We start from the raw sequence: 6,178 nt of genomic DNA on the forward strand, positions 1-6,178 counted from the left end.
TGTTCGGGCCAGAAGCCAAGAGATAGGGCATTATGATGCGCGACTCATAGATTCTGGTTGGCTTGGAGTTCGTCCAGAGCGGGAAAATTATGCCGTGGTTTCAATTCGCGCGGACGAATTTGGAACGGTCTAACTAGATTTTGTTTGCCTGTGTGTGGGTGTCCAGCAGAAAGTGGTCGAGCATATTTATTCCGCAGCATATCTAACCGCTCTTTAACATACACACAGGTCCGGGCGGAAAGTGTTGCAGATGTTCCTAGGTACAGTATCACCTTAGACTACAACACAGGGTTGTTGTACTGTGTCTCTTTCCATCCAAGCATGCAATAGTGGAGTGACTTGAAGCTACACTGCCAGATTGCCGCCCCTCATCTGCAATGTGGTTCTCTCTCAGCCACAGCACTCCCTCAGGCAATATTGGGGGGTGGGGTGTTTGTGTGTGTGTGTGTGTGTGTGTGTGAGAGAGAGAGAGAGAGAGGGTCCGTCAAATCACTTCCAACTGATGGCGATCCTTTGAATGAAACACCTGCCAAAAAGCCCTGTCATTATAGCCCAGCTCAGATCTTGTAAAACTTCCTTTATTAAGTCCAGCCATCTCGTTTTAGGTCTTCCTCGTTTCCTGCTGCCCTCCACTTTTCCTAACTTTGTCTTTTCCAGTGAGTCTTGTCTTCATGAGGCGCGCCATAGCCTCAGATTTGTTTTTTTGTGTCTCCAACAATGTTGTTTAACTTTTTAATATTCACATTCGCAACACTTTTATTTAAAATGTATCAACCCCCCCCCCCTTCTTCTGCCACTGGACATAAGTAACGAGTTGCTATAAAGCTCCATCGATTCTGGAGGGAAAGCAGCTGAGTCAAAGCCCCAGTCGCCTCTCCTGGGGCCTATAGAGAGACGCTCCGTCCATCCCGCAGACGAGGAAAGGAAATGGCGTCCAATTTAGCAGAAACTCCATCCCCCCAAAAGGAAGTTACTCTAGGACTTCAAAAAATCTATGACTGAATGGAGGCCAATGGCCGTGCGTGACTGTAGTATGTCTGTCTCTAGGGAGAGTCCAGAATCAGGGCCCCTCAAGGCCTTCAAAGACGTATTGCGCTTGCTAGCCATGGCCCCGGGGGCGTAGTGAACTTCCTTATATCCCCTCATATCTTCAGCGGCGGCCACCCGGTTTAAAAGGTCCCATTGAGGCTCGGAAGAGGGGTTAAGGGAAGGAAGACCAGACCATAGATATGGAAAGCGCTAGACTGGTAGGCAATCCTGAACTGGCCAAACCACTCAAGTTTGTTTCATGACCACTCTCTAATTTGCTCTGTGGTACTGTGAACCGAGATTGGCGTTACGTGCTGACGTTTCGTTTGTGAGTGGCCTAAAGCGCAATCGCGTAACACTCCGCAAAAACTACAGTTTCCAGCGGGTTGTGCGTCTACATTCTCGCGAGATTTGGCTCGCTGCAACGAGAGCCCGGGCGAATTGAATGCAGAGAGAGGGGAAAAGGCTGAAGGGCAGCGAGCGAATGAATGGAGCTCGGGGTTAATGATCGAGGGGGCGATGCGGCTGAAACCTGGCTGTGCGAGTTAGGGGAGGAGGGAGTCCCTTTAGCTACGTTGCTTGTGTTCTGTTGTATGTAATGGGGTCACTCCCTAAAGTGGCTGTCTGAAGCAAAAGACGCAGCGCACTTTCTAAGTACAATTACGTCGGTCTAAGCCCATCGAAACCAATGGGTATAGACTGGAGTGACTCTGATGAGGATTGCACTATTAAGTTATTCTGATTCGTTTTAGCAAAACAGTACGGAAGCTTTTAAGTTCCCTAGAACGTTTCATCAGATTCTATGTTTGAAAGTAGAAGGAGCGGGAGAGGAACAAAAAACGCTAGAGCCTGAAACATTTTGTTCAGGATTACAACCTTAGGCTGTAGGAAGATGCTTTTATAAAGCGGATGAGTGTAGTCTATTCTGTTTCTTATATGTATTAGTGCGCGCTTAACTGCATTGTCTTCTGGTTTTGTATTACCATTGTCTGCATTGTTTATGGCCATATGTTATTGTTCTTGTGGGCACTGCGTTCTAATTTTGTATCCCTAGTCCTATTGAGTTTTTAGCAGTGATTACATTGTTTTATATTTTGTAATCTGTTTAGAGTGCCAGTAAGAAAGTGCTCTTTATCTTACAGCCCTGTTAGCTAATGGAATTAACTTCATATATAGATGTGCAGCATTGCATCTGTGCCTAGGATGTTTCATTTTCTCCATAAAGAGTGAGACACTGATAGTGGAGTAAGCCATCCTCTAGGATTCTCTCTCACTGGAGGTCACTGTGCAGGGCAGTTGTGGCTGCCACTTCGGCTCCATGGGAGGGGAGGGTGGATAATAACATTGGAGAATGTCACAGGATTGCTGTGGAGCATGCCTCACAGCAATTAAGACAAAAATAGACAATGACTAAAGGCATATAATGGCCCCAATCCAGTACACAGGTGTGTTCATTTCAGACGTCAGTGATGTGGACGCTTGGGAGTAAGCCCTACTGAACACAGTGGGAGTCACATCTGTTGTGTTACTTTGACAGAAGTGGGCACAGGCTTGCTTAACTCTGCTAGACTAAACTGATGCCTGGTGGAAAGTGCTGTCAAGTTGCAGCTGATGTATGGTGACCCCCTGCTGGGGTTTTGAAGGCAAGAGACTAACAGAGGTGGTTTGCCATTGGCTGCTTTTGTGTAGCGACCCTGACTTCCTTGGTGGTCTCTCATCCAAGTACAAACCAGTGCCAACCCTGGTTAACATCTGACATCTGACCGGAGCAGGCTAGCCTGAGCCATTCAAGTTAAGGCAAGCTGGCCATTGTCATATCTTTTTTTTTTTTTTATAATTTTTTATTTTCATAACTACAAAACACTACACCAGACTATCACAAGGAAAGGGGAGAGGGAAGGGACAAATGGGGGTGGAAAAAGAAAAGGGGGGGAATGAACTACAAACACTAAACACTACACTTCAATGTTTCCCTTCATACTGTCATAATACAAAAATAGCTCCATAGAATAATGATGGAGTGGTTAATCATACAGAGAATAAACATTTCAAATTCTGATTAAACTTTCCTCCCCCTTCTAGGTCCCGGACGCAATTCTCTCTGTGCAACCGCTGTTGCGGTGCTCTCCTCCTCCTCCTCCTCCCCCCCCTCCGGCTCCTCCTTTTCTTCGTTCTCGGTGCAGCAGAGTTCTGGGTTTTTATTCTCAAAATCCTTTAGTTGATCTTCTGATAATATCTTATAGGCCTGATCTTTATATCTGAACCATATTCCTTCCGGGAATAACCATTTGTACTTTATTCCATGGTCCCTCAGAAGAGCTGCAAACTTTTTATATTTAAAACGCCGTTTCCGGACTAGAAATGGAACGTCCTTCAAGATCTTGACTTTCAAACCCATAAAGTCCAAATCCGCATTGTATGAGTTATATAGGATGGTGTCCCGAATCTTTTTAGATGAAAAGTCAATAATGATCTCACGAGGCAACTGTCGCTTTGTTGCATATTTTGAAGAAGCCCGACGGACCTCCAAAATGGCGCTTTTAACCTCTTCTTTAGTCGTCCTCGCGGGTGTCGCCAGTAGTTCCGAGACCAAATCCCACAGATCCTCATTTTCCTCCTCTTTCACGTTTTGGAGACGCAAAATTGTCTGCGTTCGTTCCACCTGTAGCCCGATCAGCTGGTTCTCCACCAACTTCAGCTCCTTTTTTGTAGCCTTCACAAGTGACGCACTTTCCAGAGCAGACTTTTCTGCCCCCCCCGCTGCTGCCTTAATGGTTTTCACCTCGCTTTCAATTAAGCCCACCCTTTGATCAGTTTCGTTCAGCTTGTCAACAAAGGGTTTTATGGCTTCCACCACCGCCCTGCGCACCAACTCTTCGAGCGACTCCCCCTTCAAAGTAGCCGAGATTGACTTACCGAGAGCGGGACTTTGCTTCCTTGCTGCCATTTTGGGGGGGGGGGGCGCCAACAAAATTCTGGAACTCAACGAAGGGGAAGAGCGAGTCTTCTTCAGATCAACCTCTCCTTCACAAACGCTTGTAAAACAGAAGGGATTCGCTTATTTACAGGCTTCCGCCTGTTTCTTTTACTTGCCGTTTCTCGTTGCCCGGCGGCACTCGAGGCGCCGCGCACATCTGCCGGCCTCCATAGGGACAAACGGGCAATTCCCCCCCCGCATTGATTTCGGGGAGTTCTTCCCGCCGCGTCCCAGACCCTGGCTCCCTCCCTGGGAGTCCTGGGGGCTAATCCTTGCGGATCAGCCGCCCGGTCAGGGTGCCCGGTCGTTTCCTCCCGGACCAGCCGAGAGGAGCGTCCGGCATGGCTGAGAAAACGAAACCGAATCGCCATTGTCATATCTTAATGCACAAAGAAGTATAACTACCATCCGACAGAGAATTTCCTAGCCCTTGTTTGTCTTGCCTAATTATCCCAACAGCACCCAAATCTATCATGTCCTTCTTCACCCTCCTCTTTCTGTCACTGAGTAGTTACTCGCTTCTTACCTTTTCATATTGGTTGGTCATTGAGTAATAGAATCTTGCTGCCCATGCTGGAAGAAGAAGCATCCTTGTCTTTTTCAAGCTTATTTTATTAAAATATACAGTGACTGAATTAATATCAAGTAGTTACAGAGATCAAGAACCGGTGACCGTCTCCCCAGGTTGTGCTGTGAAAGGAGGTTAAGGGAGATGCTGGAGTAAAAAGGCGAGTGAGACATGCGGCCATTCCTTATACTGCACATACGTCGTCGGAAGCATCAGGTGCAAACTCACAACATCCTGAGAGGTTGGGGAATGGGGTGGGTGAGGACAAGGAATCACACTTCATAGCCTGGTGGACAATGGGAGACGCTGTCTGCCCTGGGGCAACTGGAGCAGTGAGGGAGAAAGAGATGGGGAGGGGCTGTCAGCCACTGTTTGGGGTCTTGAGAGAATGAGAAGTTTGAACCCCGGGCTATGTTGTAGACAGATGCATGAGTGCTCTGCAATGCAATCTAAAGCAGAGTTATGCCTGTCCAAGCCCCTTGACTTTAGAGGAGTGTAACTCTGCTTAGGATGGCACTGTTAAAGTGGCAAATCCAGTCAAATTTGGGGTGGATGGCAGAGGACAGTTGTTTTCATAGGCATGCTTAGGAACCCCCATCTGAATTTCTCTGGATTGCTGGTTCCAAAATTAATTCACCTTGTTTCTAGAGCAGCATAGATGTATTAGCACTCCACCATTCTTCAATTTTATTTTTGTTTTCAGACTTTGTTCTGACCTCTGCATAAGTGCAGCTTGCCATAAATTTCCATTTCTGCCCATTTGGTGGACAAGATTTCCTGAAAAAGCAGCTTCTTTACCATTACTTGATCTTCCCCGTTTGTGCACTACAGAGCATTTTGGTATGAAACCAGAGGGCATAGTCTGTTCATTCAGGGTAACAGAGAGTTCTCTCATCTTTGTGTAATTGAGTGTGTGCCCAAAAATGCACCCAGAATATTAGAGATTGCTCAGGAGTTGTTGGGCAGGCATGTCAATGTGGAAAAGGTCCCCTGAGAGTATAAAGTTTCAAGCCAGTGGCATAGAGGCATCTAGACTGGATTGTGCCATATACCTGGCCAAGTACTGTGAGAAAAAGAATGTCCTGCTTTCCACGAGAATGAGAGAGGGATTCACAATCAGTAGCAGACTTGCTTGCAGCTGTGCAGACCTGCAGCTTCCTTTACATTCTGAAATGCTCCTGCATATCTGACAGGATTTGCTTTGTGGGTGCTGCTCACCTTCCCAGTGGCCTGTGCTCGTGCAGACAGGGTCAGTCATGGTGGCTGTGCCTGCATGGGGTGAGGCGATCAGCAGTGCGGTCTGCATGGCATGGCATTGTGCCACACTAGTCAACTTAGACAAGCTAGTTTTAACAACGTCCGTTTTCTCACATTTTAGATGGAAGGCCAGGAGTGGGGATTAGAAGAAGTGAGATGCAACTCAGTTTAAAGTCCAGTTTAACTCCATTGTATAAACTAGAGCACCAGCTCCCAGCCAGAAGGAGCAAAAGGCTACCAGGGCTGACTCCCAGGGCAAAACCTTTCTAGAAGTTCTTCCTATTGAGTGCTGTGTGAGAGTATGGCTATACTCTAATGGCGGGGGGGGGGGGTTGGGGGACACAATA

This window comes from Eublepharis macularius, chromosome 14 (assembly GCF_028583425.1).
Source record: "Eublepharis macularius isolate TG4126 chromosome 14, MPM_Emac_v1.0, whole genome shotgun sequence".
Taxonomy (NCBI): domain Eukaryota; kingdom Metazoa; phylum Chordata; class Lepidosauria; order Squamata; family Eublepharidae; genus Eublepharis; species Eublepharis macularius.